A 22770-nucleotide genomic window follows, 5' to 3' on the forward strand; every position below is an offset into this window, starting at 1 on the left:
GCATGGAAAGAGATGCAGCCACTGTGGCCCAAGTGCAGCAAGACACAAAGACACAGAGCTCCTGCAGCATCTCAAGTTTGTGTTTCACAGCAAAAGCCAGGCAGGAGACACAGAGCTCACCGTTGTGTTCAGCCCAGGCTGCCAGACTCATTCAGAGGAACCTGGGTGTTACTGGGAGGTCCAGAGGTGCAAATTGCAGCAAAAAGCTACTCAGTTTGCAGAGGTGAAAAGCTATTTCTACCCCAAATCTCTCTTCCTGTGGTGAGCCATGAACACCTGCTCAGCAAGTGAACTCCTGCAGAATTCACGGATGTCTCCAGGCTTTGGATCACATTTATGCACTTGATAAGCAGAAATTTGATCTCTAGACACACCTCGGTTCAAACTACACAGACACTGCAAGGTGAGATGCCATAGTTTCAATTACTTTTCTTCAACTGGGTGTGTGTAAGAGAAAGAGCAAATAAAATAGACAAAACTGCTGTTATTCAGAAGACACCCGAGAAACAGGGAGACAGGGAAAGATTAAATGTGACAGTGACTCCCTGGAGGGCTTTGTGAGAGTTAGGGAGGACTTTTTTTAACCCTGGCACATCTGAAACTGAGAATCTGAGGCAACAAAGGAATAACAGTAGTTCAATAGCAGGTAACTTTATTCTTAGTTCATCTGAGAAATGGTCTGGAAAACTATTTAAAGCACAGTGGAACATTATACAAATAATACTTCCTTGGACAACAAAAGGAAAAGTAAGGCATGTCTAATTTGTGAGAGGAAATTGCTGGAGAAGCACAGATAATGCTGTAGCCTTTTGTTGATTTTTCTTAATAGTGACTGCAATTGTACAATGTGTCTATGTGCTATGAATAGATGCTGTGAATGAAATTCAGGTACCCTGCTAGTCAATTTTTCTTACCAATAATTGCACACCCCAGAAAACATTTACCTGTGTGGTAAGTAGCATTTAATCAATCTACTTTGCACAGCTGATGAAATTTCAGTGGGGATTCATTAGAGGCTCCCTGAAATGTGTATTTGGCACTGCTGAGTGTCCTTGGGCAGCTACCAGCCCAACTGTGGGTCAGTCAGAGGAAGGATGAAGCCAGAACCAAGCTGAAAAATAGGTGTGCTGGAACAGAGGCATCAGGAATCCACAATCAGAATTCCACAGCTGAATTCACTCTTCCCTCAGTTTGGAGAAGTGGATGTGGAGCAGAATCTCACAGGTTTTGGTCTCTCCAAAATGAAAGGGGAAGCAGATCCTGTTTAACATGACAAACAATATTTAGTGACTCTCAGTGACATACTTACTGAATCCTTTAATACCACATAAAACTGCCTTCAGATGGTACAGCCACATTTGGTTCAGCTGATAGTCTAAGTAAGGCTTGTGCTTAGCTGTCATTGTGTTTGAAGCCTGTCATTCTTCCCAAAAAATAGCTGGGCAGTTGGATGTTGCATGGTCCCAAGTGGAAGGGAAAACACACTGATCTTTCTTAACATGACTTGACTGTGAATTTATTTAATTGTGTTGGATTCTACTATTTTCATGTCCTCTCTGGATGAGTTACTGCTTAATCTGAGATGAAATCTAAGAAACCAGAAGTGTGAGATGAGGCTAAAAATCGTTTTTGAGGAATCTGACTGAAAATAACACCCTGCCTTGGTTTAGCAAAGTCATGTCTGGAGAACTGTTCTTATCATCTTTGCCAGGAGCTGAGATGGGGCAGCTGTTGAATGATGCTTCTTAGAAAACCACACAATTATTTCAAATAGAATTTTTAATAGTTGGCATCTTAAGGTAATGAAAAGACTTTTAAGTAACTTTTCTTAAAACCTTTCTGCTTATATTTGTTTTCCTAAGGTCGTTCCTTTTTTCTGATAGTTACAAATACATAGAGGCCCTCAGAAAAAATCTGCATGGCTCACCTGACTTCATTGGGTTCCTGACAATTGGAAGGAGTTAAATTTCCAGCCTTGTGATTTAGAGCATGAGAAGATTCACGTCAGGTCTGGTTTGGGCCATCAGCCACTCTCCAGCAGTGCATACCAAAGGAGAAATTACAGGGATAAGACTTTGCAGCTGAGGCAGAAATTACATCTACTAAGTCCTCAATGGAGTTTTTTCCTTCCATCAATTCTGCTGCTGGAGTTTTAACCTCAAATGTATTTCTAGTTCTTAGCCATGCATTTGGCTAGTTGTTTAACTAACTAGTTTAACTAAACTGATCATTTAACTGGGTTTTGGAAAATGACCTTGTGATTGTTTGGAACCTGTAACCCCAACAGCCCACTTGCTGTCCTTTTGTTCTTCTATTTTGAGAAACAGTGAGCAATTCCTTCATCTTAATTTCTTTATTTTTAATTGCACAGACCTGTGCCATATCACCCCTAGTAATTTGTTTTCCAGCCCTAGGCTTTCTTGGCTGTTTTCTTTGACAAAGGAGCTATTCAATATGTTTGCTCATCCTTCTCCCTGACTCGAGTTCTTTTATTTTCTCTTTCCAGATGAGAAAAGATCTAAATAAATACTACCTAGAGACCTCTTACTTTCTTTGAAGACTGCAGTGATCTTTTTAACAGTGCTGTGTAAAAATGACATATGTGAAATACAATGAAATTTGTTGAGACTTCCAACGCTGAAGATTAAGTAAATATGATTTTACTCTCTGTACTAAATCTGCTGATGAAGAAGCTAAATTCTGATCAGCAGCAGTTACAGTAACTAGCTTGCCTGCTTCTCTCATGCTGGGGATAATTCTGCCTTGGAGATGCCATTTGTTGATATTTTTACCATGACAGATGTTTAAGCTGATACTTCCTTAGATGACAAGACTGAAAATAGACTTAACTTCACTTGATGGAAACCCCCCAGCATCAATGGAACCAGTACAGACCCCAAGCCCTTTATCTTGCCTCTCAGGCAGTACTTTGGCAGCCCTATATATGATAATGTAAGAATAATTGCTTATTACATCTCTTCTGTAGCATACAGGCATTGTGTAATTCAGCATTAATGTCTGACAACCCAGCTGTCATCTTTCCAAAAATACTTGCTCTCTAACTACTGTAGCTGCTGCTGCTTCTACTTCAAACCAAGGCAAGAGATTTTGCTTTGGGGCATTTTGACAGGGTGTAATCTTTTGAAAAGACAGATGTTTGTGCTGCAACTGTCTGGTGGTTTTAAGGCTCATGCACATGTTTCAATAAATAAGTGCTAAATTACTTGCCAGGTTTTGAGTTAAAGTGGACTTCTATAGAAACATGTAGGTGAACCCCAAAAGTAAGATGAGCATGCTTACAAAAAACCAGTTTCAAATCCCTTTTGAAAAAACATGAAAAGCCAAGAAGCTCTGGCTTAAAGGCTTATGAATGTGAAAAGACACTTAGAATTTATAAAATAGATGGTGGTGTCATTTTCTTCCCTTCTCCATTTCATTTCCCAAGAGAAATGCTTCAAATGGAGGGCAAATAATTCCTCCCCTTCTAAGGGATTTTATTATTTGAAGTAGTACATAGGTCTTTATTGACCCAACTTTGATTTGTAAGCTGATGATGAAATTAATCTGGCCTTTGGTGTAACCACAATTAACTTCTCCAGAAGGGAGGTGATTCCATGTCTCTTTGGAAGGAGCCACCTGAAGCCTTTGTGTTGTTTGAGGCTCCAACAGACTCATGCCAGCTAAAGGGGTTTCCTTGCCTCTGGCTGCTCCTCTGCCCTGCGTAGAATTTCACCTTGGCAGATAAATTATGGAAATTCTCTCCTATCACAATGACTGATTATTATCTGATAGGGGAGTTTAATTCCTCATTCAGATTCTCCACGCTGGAGCTGGAGAAAGGCACTGACTGAACAGAGACTAATATTCTTTAGAAAGCCTGGTTAACCTGTCACTGCTAAATGAATATGTGTTGTGTCTCTGTGTACTTTAGAGTCTGTCTTGTAATAATAAATGGAAATAGGATAAACTACTTGAGGTTTAAAACAACTTACAAGGAAATATATGAAACACTCTCCTCCCTCTGGTAATCTCCAATTGCTGAATGAAGGGTAGGGAGGAAGAAAGAGAAAAGAAAAATAGAGATCCCATTTTTCAAAGTATTCTGGAAGAGTCTCCTGGTATTAACTTACCAGAATGCCAATCTGAGGACTCTGATTCTGGGAAATTTGCTCAGTAGGATCACTTCAAGTCAGATTCCAGGTCCTCAGTAGGATCACTTCAAGTCATTCTGGAATCACAGATCAGTAAACATAGGACAAATAATTCAGAAAATTTGTATGAAATGTGGGGAGCCAGTTAAATGTAACAGTACAAAGTACAATGTATATAAATATATATGGATAATATAAAAAAATAAATATAGATGTATATCTATGCATATACATACAAAACCTGATGAAATCTCAAATTTGCAAGCTGTTCTGTATAAAGAGTTATCAGACATTAACTAGATCCTGGGACAAAAAAAAGACCACTTTGCAAGTTAGAACCTAACAGTATTTCTCCTTATGCCAGCTTGCCCATCCTGTTCAGCTAACCACATGCTTCATTTTATTTTAGACATGATGAAAATAGAATTAAATAAAAAAAGCTCAGTTGTCTGATGCTATAGCTCTGATCCTGTCTGATATTTTCTGCTCTGTTAGAAGCTGGAGAGGGTCATGGGTGCTCATTTCTTCCAGAGGCTGGAAGAAAATTTTGTTGGAACAATTTTGATTTTCTATGCCAAAATAAGATTTTTCCATATGAAGATTATAATTCTTCTCCCCTATGGCTTCCTTGGATCACACTCCTCCCACTGTACCTCATGCCCCAGCTGGAAAAGCTGAAGCAACATTCTCCAGGTGCTGCCTTGGAGACTCCAATAAACTCCACCTCCTACGAGTGTGCCACACTTTTCTTATATTCTGCTTTAATTTTTGTAATTTTTGTGGCACATCTTTGTGAGCAAGCAAGGCCAGAGCAGCAGGTTCTTAGCAGGGCAGCAGAGTAGCTACCAGTAGATCAAATTTTTACTTCTTCCTTTTCCTTTCTGCAGCTGTTCAAAGAAGTATGAAAAGCTGCAAGTATTCCCTGGGGAGAAAAGAAAAAGAAAATTAAAAAAAAAAATTAAAAATGAAAGCATTTCAACATTAAAACACTTTGATTTCTTTTTTTTTTTGTTAAAAAATAATAATTTAAAAAGGCTTTGTATATTTTTGAGCACTCATACTGTTTTTTATGAAATAAATAAAATATATATATATATATATATAAATATATATATATATATATATATATATATATATTTTTTTTTTTTTAGATTAGCACTTTTGTTTTTCCACTTCTTTCTCATGGGCTTGCTTGTGAACTCATCCTTGAGTGTGTGGAGCAGATCCTTTTTGCAGGAGAGAAGAGGAGGGGGCGTGCTGGGCTCACCCAGAGCACTCTGCTCACCAAGGGCTCCTGGCACAGAGCTCAGCACCCTCTGCCCTGCCCTGTGCATAGCATCCCTGGCAGGGACAGGAGCCAGGTGCCACCTGGGCTGTCCCAGGTGTTACCTGAGCACTCTGCAGCTACGGCTACTCAGCAGACACAGACATTCCTGCTGGTCTCTGAAATTCCAACGTTGGAAGAACGTTGAAATTTCTCTTGTGTGGTAAAGTAGCTGTTTGTCCGAGGATTTGCTAGCAGCTGGAGAGGTCTGAACCTCCACCCTCTCTTACTTTTGTCAGGAGATCATTAGCCAGCAGCCCCTGCAGGGTTGCAGAGATTTGAGATAACATTCCAGGAGATGTGTGCTTGCTTTGCACATATGTTTTGTTACAGAGTAGGCTGCACAGGTGATGTGCTCTCCAGCTCCCTCCTCCTCTTTTTCTGAGGACTTGGATTCCTCGGTGGCAGTCTGATGGTGCACTGAGGGATGTGTGTCCTAGAAATGACAAGCACAAGCTGACTTGTCCCAGACAACAGGGACAACAGCAGGGGCTGGGAACGAGGTGATCTTTAAAGTCCCCTCCAATCCAAGCCCTTCTGAGCTCTGTGAAGAATGAAGCAGGAGCATGCAGAGCTAAGACTCCTTCACATCCCCTCCACTCAGTGCAGAGGGGACACAGATTTTCACTGCTGGGGAGGGAATTTCAGCTGCTTCAGGAGCTCTCAGAGGCAGCTCCATGGCTCCTCAGGGGTTTGCTGTGCCAGCCGTACATCTGCACTGCTCTCCATCCTTTCTCCATCACATCTCCCTTCCTTCTCCATCACATCTCCATTTCTTCTCCATCACATCTCCCTTCCTTCTCCATCCTTTTTCCATCATATCTCCATCACATCTCCATTCCTTCTCCATCCTTTCTCCATCACATCTCCATCATTTCTCATTCCTATCCCTTCCTTCTCCATCCCTTCCCCTGGGGGGTCCCACAGCTTCTTCAAGGAGGATGACCAACAGTGCCCCAACAGCAATTCTTAAATATTTTCCAACCTTGACAATTAATAACGAATAATCCCTATATAATCAAGTGGGATTTCAGGTCCATGGTTTAAACTCAATTTACTGTACTTTCATAACTGTAATTTTTTTTCTTTTCCTTCCCCTGAAGGCACCCTCTTCGTTGAATTCTGGGAGGTGAAGATTAAGCTGACAGATGGTATCAGCAGAAGAATGATTATGAGTTTTAAAAACCTTGATATTTTGGCTTAGTACACCATTTTTCATGCAAATACTGACATGGATATTAGCATCCAATTAAGAAAGTATAAAACTATGCCATTCTGTTACAGTTTACATTACAATCATTTAATGTTTCATTAAAAATACTAAGAAAGGCTGCTCTGAAACGATAAAAATCAATGATCTATATATCACTTCTTCTGCTTTGCTCTTCTGGCGCAATGTGGCAGTGATAATGGGCTATAAATGTCCTTAAATTATTCTGTAAATCTGAGTTGCTTTCTCCATTTTTTTGTGTTCTATCTTTATCAAAGGATGGATTCATATCAGGACACACTCCCTGGTGTTAAGGGACTGTAAGGTAAAGTGTCAACTCTTCTGTGTCTTTATAGGGTATTTCCAATTTATTTCAATAGGTTAGGTGATGTCTAAGCATTCACCCTTTGTTATTTGGACAATGACTGTCAGTGCAGTTTAAACACCAAAACCAGTTGATTGTCCAGACAAATGTTTTTATATGTCCTTTGTTTACTGTTTAGTTTTGGTTTTTGTGAGAAAACCTATTTTCTTGGCACTTCCACTGAATAATAACACTCTCTGTTATTAGAACTAATTCTCTGACTTGTTTAACATCACCACATTCACATCACTTTTTAAAAATAAGGAATAAATGGAAGGAAATTTCCCAGTCTCACACTGCGGTGAGGTAATATATGAAATAAGCTATCTTTATTATTAAAACCTCAAAATAATTCATTTCATAGGAATACTTTTCTCTGCAAACACAATTACCAGTTAGTGGTAATTACAGATTGTTATCTGCAAAAATATTACTAGTTAGCTTAAAATTAAAATAAAATTTGGAATGTCTTAAAAAGTTTTCTAATGAAATGCTTTGAACATTTTGAAACATGTTCCAAAATGGCATTGGGTCAAGAAAATTCAATATACTATGCTTATTTTCATAAATGTCAGGGATTGAGTGTGCTAGATTTTGCTATTTTAACCAATAAAGATGTAATTCAAAAGGTTTTGTCCAAGTATATGCACATTAGTTTACTTCTTTTTCACAGACAGTGAAAAAGTATAAATCTCCTCCTTCTCATCATATCTTTTATCAGTGAACAAAGTTTGACAACAAAAATCATTAAAATATCATTAAATTCTGGTTTTGTGAAAAACTTTGAAAACTTTGGACATGCAGCCACATTATTTAGCTAATTAGTTAAGTGTTACACCATGAGTAAACCAGGAGCAAAGTGGTACTGTCAGAGTCCAGAACATCCCTCTGGCTGCCCTGGCTGTCTTGAGACCCTGGCAGGGGTCTGAGAGACCCTGGCATGAAATCAAAAACCCCTGTGGCTTCGATTTTAGCCAGTGGAAAAAACTGCCAACTTCGTTTGAGGGATTACAAGTCACAACAGTTTTAGTAGTGTGATATTTGAACTAACAGAAGGTGGAAAAGTAGATTTTTGGGATTTTTAGAATGGAGTTCAAGGGGGTACAAGATGGAGGAATTTGGGCGTGTCCTGACCTTCTTCTACTACTCTTGGTCCTCTATGTCTTGGTGTGATGGTGACACTTTTCTATTGGTTTAAGGTAGAGATTCACAGTCTAACAGATGATAGGAATTGGGGAAGAAATTGTAAACACAGACATGTAGATTTGAGTATACAAGGTGGAAGCCACCCAGCCTTGAGGTCAGATGGTCATGGCTTCCTTGCTAGCCAGAGCTCGGCAGGTCAGAGAAAGAATGTTGAGATAAGAAGAAATAAAAAAACCTTGAAACCACAACTGGAAACATTTCAGACTCCTTCTTTGGCTGTGTCAGGCTAAGGGAAGCAAAGACTTTTAAATATCTTGGGGTCACCCTGACCTAGGAACCCCAAGAGAGAAATAGACATGGTACAGAGACAATAAAATAACACAACTAAACCCTCTCAACTGAGACTGACCCTCAGCCTGGGGACAATCACCTGGACAGGTGTCACATACCCAAGCATTTTGATCAGTTTAGAAAGCATTAGAGACTAAAAACCTGTGACAATCCTCCTTCCTGCTTTGTTTTCTCCTTCTTATTAAAAGTGGACATCCATCCCCACTTTGGGATTTGGCTCCTGTAGCTTCTGACTCCTGCAAAGCTTCTGCTGGATCTAGGCAGGATGACAAACCTGGAAGGCTCAGCCTGGAAAAAAGGTAGTGGAAGCTCTGAGTGCTGGAAATCAAACAGCTCTGCCAGCCAAACAGACTAGCACCATAAATAGCAACAGCTGGTTGCAAGTATTGCTTGCAGATTGTCTTTGTTAGGAGATATCAAAATCTCCAGTGACAATTCATCACTTTCCTAATCCTATTAGCAGTAATGGAAAAATGCCAAGTCATTCCCCACAAATCTCCCTCAGCTCTCTTTACGTTCTTAAAACACCCAAGATTAGAGTACAACCTGAGTCAAAGAACATTGACTGGCTCTTAGTAGAGTAAAAATCCCAACCCCATGCTAGAGAGTCTTTGCCAAATTATTTTAAAGGACAACAGAACACCAGAGTTGAGTTTAATTGGAGATGCTGAAGCTTATTTGTTTTATTTTGTTTGCACATGGGTTGGTGACAAGAGTGCCCAAGACCATGCTTCACCACAACTCCTGATAGCCATTGTCTCTGATACCAAAATCATTGTAAATGCTTTAGGATCTGAGACACTGCCACAATAACCAGTAGCCTGGCTGATTTTGCAAGCTCCTCTTGTAAAATTTTCAGACTAATGCTCATTTTTATGGTTGGTATAAAGGGTAAGATATTGTTTAATTTCATGCAATGGCTAGAAGTTAATGCTAACAAATTCAAATTCAAAGGAGTGTACCACAGATAGGCAGCCAGCAGGACAGTTTACCTAGGAAAACTGTAAAATCCCTATTAGTCATTTAATTCAAAGAGCAAATATTTTAGACCTTTTCTTCCAAAAAGGTCAAAGTACCATCATCTGAAAAAGTATGAAGAATCAGAACATTTTTTCTTAAGTGAAATATTTTGATATCTTTTCACAACATTGTTCCAGGTTTTTTACCAGTTCCCACAATGTATCATTGGAAGTATTGTGGAACATTCCAAGGACCATATAGGAGCAGGGTGTGGACAAGGCAAAAAAAAAAAAAAAAAAAAAAAAAACCAAAACAAACCCAATGTCTACTCCATAAAAAATAAATGTGGGGATTCATGCTACAACATGTAGAACCTCCTGTGGTTTTTATTCTTCAAACACAAGGCAGCAGTTTTACAATATCACTTAGTGACCTGTTCTCCTCTGCTGGGATTCAGCCATGCAGGACAGCTTGGAGATAAGGATTTAATGAATACTCACTCTGTGGATCAGCCAAGAGAGAGAGGTGAGCAATGTATGAAAATTTCCAGTGGCTCTTCCCAGATATGTCTGCCATTTATCTCACACTGTATTCTGGTAAAAAAAATTCAAGGGAGAGCACATTAAAGAACAACCAGACTAATGATCAGCAGAGATCCTTGAGTTAATGTTATCTCTTTATACTAAAAGTATGGTTTGAGCTAAATGCCTTTGTAGTTCCCTTCCTGGGCACCTAAATGAATAAAAGGGTGAAAATGGCACTTTCATTATTTTAGGGACATATTTACACCTTAAAAAAAGAGCTCTTGGGGGGCACAAAAGACAGAGAAGCAAGAGCATAAATTAATAGGAAAATGTTTTATGGATCATGTTTGAAATTAAAATATAAACTGCTATCATCTTAATCTTAAAGAAAAAACTTAAAAATGGTAATGAGATTTATAAAACATCAATCAAACTTCACCCCCTCATTGTATCAAAAAGTCTGTTCCTGTAAGTTTCCAGGATGAAACCCACAGGAATGTTTCTTAGACAATCAGGAATTGAGGAATTTGTTTCCATACATGAAATCATGGTTTTCTTCTGTGACAAATAGCATCTCTTAAAACAAAACTTCAAGTACATACAGACTAGCATCTCTTAAAACAAAACTTCAAGTACATACAGACACCAGCAAGCTTGAACCATGGTCTGTTTAAAAATCTGGGGCTCTGATCTAAGCAATTTCAAAGGCATGCATTTTTAAGGAAAATTTTAAAAAAGTTTATCCTTTGTAAGAAATTACATTTACTTATGAATTATGGAGTGGTCAGGTTCTGGTCTCATATTCTTCTGGACTGCTTTCAGTGCAGTGTCTAGCAAGATGCAACTTCTCAAGGCTAACAGAGGAACACAGGGAAATTTATTCCTTCAGATGATCCTTCTTAATTTGGCATTTGGCAACTGGAACAAAAAAACCCCTAAAATAACCTTAAAATAAAACAAATTATGAAATCTGAAGTCAAAATTTAAAGCAATGCAAAACACTGAAACATGCCAGCATTTGATCTAAGGATCCTACGGAATTAGCATAGTGAGCATATGTTCATGTTCAAAGACAACAGACATTTTTGATAACCCCCCTATATTTAGCTCATCTATGATTTACATATTTAAATGTTTCTTTCTTTTTTTTTTTTTTTTTTTTGAATGAACTAAATCAGGGTCACCTTCATCATTCGTACAGAAATATACACACAGCTTTCATTTATATAAATGTTTAACTACAAATATTGCACCTCAATTTTTAAACAGTAAATATGGATCAAATTGTTCATTTTCTTAGCCAGTAATTTTTGTAATTTATGATTGTATTTTCTTCCTCTGACTATGTGCCAAACTCTGCAGAAATGGTACTTGAACTTCATTCCTCCACACCTGGGTTGATTATTTGTGGGACCTGTTTTTCCTCTTCTCAATAATCTTCTCTTATAAACTCCTTAGTAAGATCCTCCTGGACAGAAAAAATCTAGCTGCTTTAAAGTTTTTATCAGAACAGTTATATTTCCAGAAAAAAAATTGGGAACTCATAATTCTAGCACAAGCCATTTCTAATATGCACTTCTGATTAGCTTAGTATTAGCCATTTGATATGGACAGACAAAGAGGGTGATCTATCAGCAAAAATCTCATCATTCCATTAAAAGCATAGATAAATGCCTAAAAACCCCCAATCACAAAATTATCTCAAAACATTCTGAAAGCCTATTAAAAATGCAGATGTTTCTTTTTTTTTTTTTTTTTTCCTTTTTATACAGGTTCTTGTGGGAACCATGGCACTCGTGAGAATGACCCAGGAGCATTCACAAATTTACCTGAAAAGAATAGATTTGAAGTCATGCCTTCCTAAGCAGTTGTGTGGGTTGCTGTGAGCAGTTACCAGGGCCTGATGTAACATTTCAGCTGTGACCATTTCTGTCTGATTTTTGGCTGAAACACAAAGCTGTATTTCCAAGCTGGCCTTTGCTGCAGATTCATTTCCATCCAGAACAAGCTGTTCCTTCTGGTTTACTCACCTCCAATAGCAGTCTGAATTGGAGGCTGGCAGGGCTGTGTATGGATCTAAATCCTTCTTGGAATTGATGAGAAAAATATCTTTTTTTTTTTTTTGTTTTGCCTCTGATTAGGTTACAAAGTCAAAATTCTCCATCAAGATACAACAAATACTCTTATTAGCATGGATAGATCACACAGCACTCGTATGAGAAAAAAGCTGAATATCTAATGAGGTCCATTTTGGAGCTGTGTTTGTGTTCCACATGTAATTACCCTCCACAGGCCAGGGAAGCTTGCCAAAGGCACTGCTGTAACTTTTTACAGCAGGTTATGTACTTACATTTTATATATGAATATCTAAAGGTACTTGAGGGCACTACTGGAGAAGCAAACTGCATTGGTTGCTGTGCCAGTGGATATGCAGCTTCCACGGCTTCAAACAATCTTTTCTCTTTATTGGGAAGTTTTAAAAGCCCTGCATCCATTTTTACACTTTGGCTACACCACTAAAAACCCCAAAATACAGCGCAGGGTGTTGGAGAGTGTACATTAGCTCTGCTATCATTCATGCTCTTGGTTAAGGAAACCCTCCAGGCCATTTGTCAGTGTTATGAAGCTCCCCCAGCGAGTGCAGCCAGCCATGGCATCCAGCGTGCCAAGTGCTGGGTGTACCTGCCTTCCTAGGAAGGCTTGGGGCAGTGGATGAGCTCATTTCAGGGTTAGATAAGCATTTTAAGGCTTTTTGCTGTTTCCCTCCTCAGTGCCTTGCACTGGCTGCTGGAGGCACTTCCACCCTGCCAGCACTGAATGGGGATTAGTTTGATTCCTTCCCACTACGAAGATTAGAAAATATACCAGAGCACATCCCAGTGTTGTGATACCTTCTGTACATGCAATAACTGGGCTTTTTAGAATAAAATATCCCCTCTGTGCTTCTCCACTCCCTCCAGCTCCTGACCCCCCTCTAGCAGAGCTCTTGCCATTGCAGTTCTTCCTCTCAGCTCTCACCTGCCTTTAATGCCACACTCTCTGTGACCTCCCTGGTTTCCCCCAAAATGTGGAACCCACAGGGGCAGCTGGCCTTGCTCTGAGGTGAGAGCAGAGCAGGCAGCCAGGGGGGAGCAGTGCTGGGGCCACGCTCTCCTTGGCAGCTCAGCCAGGGAAAGCCACTTCAGCTGAGAAGAGAGGGACAAGCAGAGACACAGGGGCTGGAAAAGCACAAGTTTTGTACTCAGTTTCCTGGGAAGGGCCACGTGCAGCTTCCAGATAAGAATCATTGAATCCTTAAGCTTGGAAAAGACCTCTAAGGGCATCAAGACCAGTTATCAACCTTATAAGACCAGGTCCACCACTAAACTATTTGCCTAAGCACCTCATCCGTGCAGTTTTTGAACACTTATCTACCAGAGAGGGAAATATTTCACATCAGGATGTACTGAACAATGTTTGTATTCAGCACTCTACAGCCCATGGTTCAGAAAGACAACATCATTAAAACCAGAGGTTTAGACTCAAATGAATGCTATACATTATAGGAGAGTCCCCAGTGAGACAGGCTCAAAGGACTGCACTGAGAATGGGTTAAAATTTAGCCTGGATAATGATCTTCTGCTTCTATTAATCTAGTATATGGCACAGGAATACAACACATAAAGTTACTGATTTTTCTTTTCTATAATCACAAAAGCAATAAAATGAGATATTCCCAAGCTTCCTGTGTTCATATAAATGAAAAACAAAATTCTAAAAAAAAAAAGACCTATATTTGTATTTCAATTTTTTTCAGGCAGGCTTCAAATCTTAGAAGTGTAAAATAACAAAAAAATTATCTCCCAACAAAAAGAACTACCTTTCATTGTTCCCTTTTTCACTTAGGGCCAAAAGCCTGCTGATATTTCATTCATCTGCATCAAATTAAGTTTGGGTGGGAAGCTGGGTTTATTTGCTTTCTTTTCTCCTAGGAAAGCTGACCTGGTTATTGAAAATATCTCTGTTGTAAAAAACTAAAGTATAACTTCCTTGGTGCTGCTATTTTCCCAGAGATTGCACAGTTCTGCATTCCCAGGTTATCAAAATCTGCTTACATGAAAACCTTAAGTCAGAATGTAAAATTAAAGAAAAACTTTCGTCTCATTTCCCTGTTATGAAGACTAATTTAATTATTGTTTAATCTGATAAATAAGAAAATATTCATTGAGTTTCTAATCATTAAAATGCTAAATAATTATGCATTTGGCTTAATTAACTTAGTTGCCTTCAATCTACCAGTCTTCATTTTTCTGCAGGAGTACATCATAGTCATCATCCTCTATCTACTAAATATTAGACATTTTGATGTTTGCCTGGTGCCACCCTATGTTCAGTGTGGAGTTTTATTACAGAAGAATAAAATGGGGCTTGCAAATATAAAATCTCCCAGGTTGCCCTCAGGTAAGTACAATACTTATATGCAAGAGTTATTATAATGAATCTGATAATTATAGCATACACAAAAGGCAGCGTGGAGGATGGTGCAGGAGTGCACTGCACCAGAGCTGTATTTTAGCTGCAAGGGGAGTGAAAGTTTAACTCTTGTCTCACTGAATTCAAAGGCAGATTTGGCACAGCGAGCTGATGGACAGGCAGCTTCTCTCCTGACACACTCATTCCTCTATAAACACCAAAAGTTGGACTAACTTCAAAGTTGGCTCTTTTAAGCCTTAAATATATGTTTATGCAAGCAGCAACCATTTCCTGCACTAGGTGGGAAATGCTGCAAATGTTAGTTGAAAAAATAGCAAAAGCTCTCGCAGTTGCGCCAGCAACAGACACTTTTCAGCAGGCATTTGATGGAGCTTTCAAGTCTCATTGGTGCTGATTTCCATGTTTTGAGGTTCCAGCAAAGTGAACAAAATATGTATATTGCCTTATTTTAAAACAAAACAAAACAAAGAAAAAAATTTGAAAGAAAAGACTAAATACATTGAATAGTTTGCATTTGCAGCAAATTATGATTCATGATATTCCTCCCTTCATTTTGTTCATTTTCTGGCTTCTGAAAAGTAGGCATGCTGCTGCCTCAGTAATATTTACAGCACATGGTAAAACTGATTTCTCTGTGATCAAAATCCCTCATATTTTACTTCCCTGCTTATTCTTAAACACAATACTGCTTTCAGTTAGGCTGCATAATAAAAGCATGTCTAATAACAGTGACTTCTTGTTTGTGTTCCTCACATCACTGACATTTAGAGAATAATTTTACAATGGCGTAATGGGGTTCATAGAACATTTTCAATAACAGTAGATGGTCACAATTTCACTCCTACCTAGTATTTCTACTGCATTATACATTAATTATACCTTAATTAGAAAATTATATCAAGTGGAGTAACAGACTGTGTACTGCTTTTGCCTGGGATAGAGCTAATTTTCCTCATAGAGCTAACATGGGGCTGTGTTTTGGATTCATGCTGGAAAGTGTTGATAGCACAGGAATGTTTTAGCTATGGCTGAGCTTACACTGTCAGGGCCTTTTCTGCTCCTCATCCCCAGTAGCAACGGGCTGGGGGCACAGGGATTTGGGAGAGGACACAGCTGACCCCAAGTGACCTAAGGGTGTCCCAGTTCCCATCTCCATTCCCAGTTTCCATTCCATGTTTCCCATTCCCAGTTCCCACTACCAGTTCCCATCCCTATTTCCATCCCCATTCCTGTCCCATCCCCAGTGGGGTCACGCTCAGCTGGGGGAGAAGCAGCAAGGGGCACATTCAGAGGGATGGTTTGTCTCCCCCCTGGAGATAAAGCTGGAGATGGATCCCATCTTTCCTGGGGATGGCTGCACACCTGCCTGGGCATGGGAAGTGGGGAATGAATTCCATGCTCTGCTTTGCACCGTGTGCTATTATTTTCCCTGCTAGAGTGTCTTTATCTCAAGCCACGTGTTTTCTGCCTGTCACTTTTCTGCTTCTCTCCTCAGTCCCACTGGGCAGCAGCGAGCAGCAGATCTGTGAAGCTGAATTGCTGGCTGGGGTTGAACCATGACACCATGAAAAAGTGATCCTTTCTTGAAACACAGCGTGAGCATTTTCATCTGTAAAAGGGGCAAGATCAATATTTAATTACCTCACGAGGAGTTGGGAGAGCTGCCTAAGGACGCCGTGCAAAGGGCCACTGACCAGTTAACGAGAGAGCAAATTCTGCTCTTATTTAAGATGTGTCAACACCTCAGTTTGGAGGTGTGACTCGTGAGCCTCCCCTGGGCAATGGGAGCAGTGTCAAGCAGTGACACTTTGGTGTGGCCTTGCACAGCTTGGGGAGAGGTGTGAACACCAGGCACAGGTGTGGTGTTAAACCACACTCCCCCTGCACTGCTGGCAAAGGTGCCACGAGTTACCCAAGGCTTCTGTTGTAACTTCATTCTACTGGCAGGACTTCCCTTGATATGAATTTCTGGAATAATTCCAGATATGTCACAGAGTAATGCACATAAGAATTGGAAACAAAGTGTTTATTGAGCTACGTGGTTTATACGCTGCTTTGTGTCCATAAACTAAGTGAATTATTTCTTATGTGCTAAAAATATTCAGTGTGTCTCAGATGCCATACACACAGCAGAGTAAGACATTATTTGAAACAAAATAAAAAATATTTATACATATCGTATTTATGTATGTTTTGAATTTCTTCTCTTCCTTCTCTGAAACTGTGTTTTATATTTGCAGTTGAAACATTATGCTAAATTCTCCTTGGCACACAAACTCATATCCTTTTACAAGTCAGTTGGCTGCCTTATAGTGCATCACTGTATTGGAAAATCACAGCTGGTAGGAACTGGCACATCATGGAAAAATACAGAGCATTTTACAGATATTTTGAATTCTGAAGTGGGCAGTCAGGGAAAGACAGTGGAGAACCCTTGTCAAACAAAAACTGCATATGCAGAAACTCCTTTGTGCCAAGAAACTCTGGATAACTCAAGTATGCTGCCTGCAGACAGTGCACTTTAAACTCTCACTGATAAATCAGTGTGAAATCCAGTCAGATCTGAAGGAAGGACTCACCTTGGCATGCAGTGATCATCCTCCTGCCCCACAGTCATACACTGTGAAAATTCAAGGCACTTCCATGTGTGGCACACTCAGGGCACACCCCAGGAGCACTGGTGCTTCTCTCAGTGCATCTCAGATTGAACTTGCAGCATTTAACATCTAACAGGAGATATGGTGGAGTTACTGTGCATCAAAAACCTGAAATGAGTGACAAAGCAAAATATAAAAAATATTTAAAAAGTAAGACAGCATTTGGTCTGAACTGTAAAATATCAATATTCTCTATTGCCATTTCTTAATGGCAATTACCAGTTGAGTTATGCTTGGAAGAGAGGTCAGAAAATCAAAAGCTTGGTAGGAAAAGTGAGTAGTGTTGGCTATCAGTACTTCCAGTCCTGTCCTTCCTGCAGCCAGCAGTGACACTACCAGCACCAGGAGGTAAAAGTCTTGACTCTGGCAATGCAGTCTAGAAAGACTGGTCTGGTTACCTCTACATAAAAAGCATTATAAGGCAAAAGACTCAATAAATCAATCATTTCTGGAGAAGACATCTTCATTCACACGACACCTGATGGTCGCTCTGCAGATCCACACAGGGACACGTTGTCATTGGAATGTCTGGAATTCAGCCTTCTTCCCCAGCAAAAATTAAGCTGTGAAACCACCAAGATTTATGATGATGCCTCAATGAATTTTTGGCAGAGTTTATTTTAAAAAGAGGCCCCTGCCATTGCTAAGCAGTAAAGCAAAGCTTCATTACTATTAAAGGTAAACTGCTGTGTGCCCAGGTGGCCAAGAACATCCTAGGTCAAAAGTCAGCCACCTTTGGGCCAAGTAATGACCTCCAAATATAATTTAATGATTAAAATAATTAACTGCCTCTGACAGAGCTCATAGCAGCTTTTTACAGACACCAGGATCAGGAAAAGCTGTTTGAGTACAGCAACGTTTTGTCCTGTTGGACTGAGCATTTTAATACAGAAAGCCTTTCCCTCAATGGAAAAGGCCCTGAGAATAGAAACATCCATGTGGACCATTCATTTTTAGAACTGTTAATCATAATTGATCCTTACACAATGAATAGCAAATAAGAGTTATTATTAATAATGAATAATAAGACTGAATTATAATGGTGTGTTTATTAGGCTATCAATAATTAACAGAGATTTGCCATTTATTGTAAATACTGTTGCTCTTTCTGTTGCAGCTTTGGATGGCACAATTTATATGGTAATTTTATATGAAACAGCACCAATTACAGCATGGCTATTACAATAGAGTAGAAACAAATTATGACTTTTTCATTTTATTCACTTTCAGCACAGCCTGCAATGTAAACATGATCTACAGAAGGGAATAAAGAAGTTTTGTGCAAGTGTAATATCTATGGTTGGTAATTTAACTTCCCCCAGGCAATCACATAGCAGAAGTAAATACAATGGGACACAAATGAAGGCAGACAGAGGCTGGAAATAAGGGTGTCAGGGTTTGTTAACTAAAAATGCCACTAGTTAAAATAAAAGTTTTTATTTTTAATCACTGCATTACTTGAAGACAATTGCCACTAAGCTGTCCACGGCATTTAACAGAGCCTTGAAAATTTCAGGAAACACAGCCCATCTTTAAAAATATTTTAAAATAATTCTAGAATCCTGTCAGAATCTGCAGCTTTGATATTAATAATCAGTGTTTTCAGAACTGCCTTAGATGAACCTGGGTGGCACACAGATGGCAAGTGATTTACATGATAAAAAGGAGAACTGGCCCATCTCTGGATCCCTAGGGGGTGCCGTGACCCATTAGCAGAGAAAAGATGACCTTTACTGAATAATAATTGAGAACTATTACTAAGATAATTACAAAACCAATTGACTGCCAGAAGGCCTAGACCTTGGCTCTCCAATTTATACGGCAACTGCTGGTTATCTGTACAGAAAAAAAGACAGGCTTAGGGTTCACAAACACCATAACCTCAACATCTGCCTGCCTTCTAAAGATAATGATCTGGTATTAATTAATTTGAACAGTGCAGTCATTGCAGAGGTAAACTGCATCACAAATCACACACTTAACATAACCTGAAGTTATCATGTTTCCATCCAGCCTGTATTGACAGGAAGAATGCTCTCAGGTAAATTAAACTGTTGCAGGTCACAACATGAAAATGAATTAAGTCAATTCTCTTTAACAGGAAACATGATTGTGACTCTGTGCTGGGTGCTGTGCCAGTTAACATGATAAAAGCTTTTTAAAAAACCTTTTGCAGTGCTCATTTCCTGTACACACACCTGCAACTGCCCTTTCAGTTTCCCTCCCCTTCAGGAAGAAGAAGACAGAAGTTATTGGTCTTAGTTAATTTTCAAAAAAGGGATTTCAGGGAACAAAACTATTAAAGGGCATCTGTGGTGAGATGGCAGCAATTCTCTGGGGGAGGGAAATCCTGGGCAGTAATAACAATTCATATAAGATTCTCCTGGGCTTCTCCTATGTCTTCTGCAGGCATATGATATACAAAAAATACAGTCATAGGTGTTGCTGATTGGATTTCCAAAATTATCCTTCCTTACATGTGAAGGATATTCTGAAGAAGATTGCAAAAGCAGAATGATTTAACAACTTAATGCCAAGTTTCACACCTGGGAGCTGATAGTAATGTAGAACATCAGAAATACCTGGAACTCTAAAAAAATCATAGCTAGCCTTCATCCTCATGATGGAAACAGCTGAAATTACTGTGACAAATGCTTTGGATAAAATTTTCTTTCACCTAAAACCTGCTTCTTGATTTTTAACTCCACTACCAAGTCCCATAGTTGAGATTCTTGAGGACTCTCCATTAAAAGGAGTGTTACAGGTAGTCATTCTTCAAGGGCAATAATTTAAGTCACAGCATGAAATTTATATAAAATTCAATTCACATTTGAGACCTGTAGTAAAAAAGAGCTCCCAACACTGACAGAATGCTTGTTCTGCATGACAGAAATGCTAATAGAGACAATTTCTTACCCAAGAAGTACCTATATAATAGCATGTGGTGGAAAAAGGAGATAATGCATTCAATTTACAACAAGATGTGTGAGTTAGGATTCAAATTAATGAAGAGTTTAAAAAAATTAGCTGCAGTCTCAGGTGAACTATCTACCCCCTAATTCAAACATGTAAAATAGCTGGGACCTGAGGACACTTGCTCTGAACTTCAGGAGTCCCACCAGCTGGCAGGTCACACCTCCAAAATGGATTGGTTTAGGGTTGAAGGTTTAGATTAGTCAGGATTGATTGATTGATTTTTTTGGTGGTGTGTTTTTGATTTTTTTTTTTTTTTTTTTTTTTTTTTTTTTTTTTTTTTTTTTTTTTACAGCTCTGCTTTTCAAGGGGAAGTGTTTTGGGGGAGGTAAAGCACCACTGGCATTTCTGTGGGAGTTCCCTCTTCACTTTGTCCTGACTGGGACAAAATCTGGATCAGGAACGAGTGCATGGGGTTAGGATAGCAACACTGACCATGAAAACTTCCTTACAGACAGGCAGAGTTTGGGAAAAGCCAATGATCTATCCATGTTCAAGACTGGTGTAAGCAAAGCATGGCACCCTCAAGACCTGTTGTCAGAACTTAGGAAAGTTTTATTCTGATATAATGCCTTTGTTTACAAAGACCCTGCCTTAGAAGACAGCATAATTTTATTAAAAGTCTTTGACAATTTATTCCTGTGAGCTCTCCAGAGTCACAGTAATTTATTATATTTTTCTACTGACCTGGTATAAATAAAATCTGAAAAAAATAGTGAATATAAGAATAGATGAATATATCTTCTAGGAGAAAGGACATCAGTGGCAATCAGAAATAGGAAGAAGATAAATACTTGATGAGACAAAGTGAATCAAACCAAAAAGTGTTTGAAAGAGTGGAATCACATTCTGGTAGGAAGAGCTGATGGAGGAAAATGCAGCATAAGGAGGAAAAATGGGGATTAGGGCAGAGTTGGTGCAGACATTTTTGTATTAAATCAGCACTGCAAGAGTAGCTGACACTCCTCAGAAAATAATCCTCTGAGTTCCTTGATAGGGCATTTTGGACACAGACAGTGTATGGCTTAACCCCAGCCCACTAATTTGTCTGAACACTCTCACTGTCACACATCCAACTCAGTGCAATTTCTGACTTGCTCAGGGAGAATAGGGAAATTTTAAATCAATATATGCACTGTGTCCTTGGAATCAAGAAAGCATCCTGCTCTGGGATTGGAACTATTGCAAATGCCTGGTGGCACTTTCTACCCAGTGACTTGTGGGGAATCTGTCCACAGAAACAGACACTGAAGTCAGCCCATTCCCTGTGGGTTATGTATTTGTGCTGTAATTCATCTTAGAAAGGTTTGGGTTGTTTAAAATTTCCTGTCAATCACCCTATTCCCATCAATAACCCCTGTGATATAACATGTTTTCAAGCAGTTTTTCCTGAAAAGATTTAAGCTGTAGGATGGCCCTTATGCAGCTTTTGACTGTTTTTATTGCAGTAGAGATCAACAGAATTGGATGCTGTTCTGTCATCCTTGACTGGGCTCCTGGTGCTAATCAGGAGTTGGAAATTGCACATTCAGATGGATTTAGAGACATATAGTATGTGACAATTCAGCAAGCAGTAAAGAGCATTGTTTTGAATTCTTAAAGGTTAGTGATGCAAGCTGCAGTGACTAAAGATTTTTGAGTCTTGAAAGCAAACCAATTAGGTGTAGGAAACAAACACATTGCAGTAATGTAATCTATATTTTCATACATTTAAAGCCAGGAGAAGAGATTAGTTCATCTACACTGAGTTTTTGTTTCAGATACTTATATTCCATCCAATTACCTCTGATATTGAGCCCCCCATTACTTGTGTTCAGGAAAAAAATAACTTTCAGAGAGTATATAGACTGTATTTGAAAGTCTCCAGAGATGATGCCTACCATTTTCCACTGCAAAGTAGCCTGCCCCAAAGTTTAATTACCATCTCTGTGAAACAGAGAGAAAAAAGCAACAGCAAGTGCTTTATTTCTAATTTGAAATTGCTTTGCTTTAGCTCCCAGCTACTGGTTCTTGCTATATGTTTCTTTGGTAGATTAAAGAATCCTGTAGTATTTCATGTTTTCTTCACAGAAAGGTGTTTATACAGGCTTAACTTTCTTTTTTCATAAGCTCAACAGAAATCTCCCACTGGAATGCATTTTCTCTGCCCTCCAAAACCTTCTTGTACCTCTAACTTTGTACATATCCTTTTTTTTTTCCTGCAGCAAAGATAGCAGGAACATTCCCAATATTCTGCTATTCATCTGTAACGGTTAGAGACTTTAATATCACCATACTACTTTAAATTCTGTTTTTATCCATAACCTTAAAGGAATTTTTACCATAATGAAAACTGAACAAATTTTGCCATCAAAATCATGAGGGAAAAGAGATGAGGCATTAAATGCAAGCCAATGTACTGAAGGAAGCAAAAATAATAGGTCAGATTTAGAGCCCAATAGACCAACCTGCAGAGCGAGCTGTATAAGCAACCCACACACATTACAATTTTTTTTCATGGTAGCAGAAAAAAGCATTGCCTCCTTACATGAAAAGCATGCATACATTTTCAACAAATCATATCTTGGAATGATCTAGAAAGGAAGGAGGAGAAAGATAACTCAGTTGAACATATTATGGCTATGATAGAGCCTTGGT

The 22770-nt window shown here is 39.1% G+C and overlaps 1 long non-coding RNA gene across 1 annotated transcript in view; it reads right to left on the minus strand.

Annotated features, from left to right (window-relative positions):
- Positions 1–950: 950 nt before the first annotated feature.
- LOC110480343 (uncharacterized) overlaps positions 951–22770 on the minus strand; it is a 43605-nt gene continuing 21785 nt past the window's right edge. Inside the window, exons 3-8 of the long non-coding RNA XR_002467089.2 lie at positions 17083–17268; positions 10791–10884; positions 10007–10099; positions 8688–8834; positions 4131–4228; positions 951–1260 (exon numbers count right to left, since the gene is read on the minus strand). This is a non-coding gene — a long non-coding RNA (uncharacterized LOC110480343). The remainder of the gene's footprint in view (positions 1261–4130; positions 4229–8687; positions 8835–10006; positions 10100–10790; positions 10885–17082; positions 17269–22770) is intronic.

Source organism: Lonchura striata, chromosome 10, assembly GCF_046129695.1.
Source record: "Lonchura striata isolate bLonStr1 chromosome 10, bLonStr1.mat, whole genome shotgun sequence".
NCBI classification, from domain to species: Eukaryota; Metazoa; Chordata; class Aves; order Passeriformes; family Estrildidae; genus Lonchura; species Lonchura striata.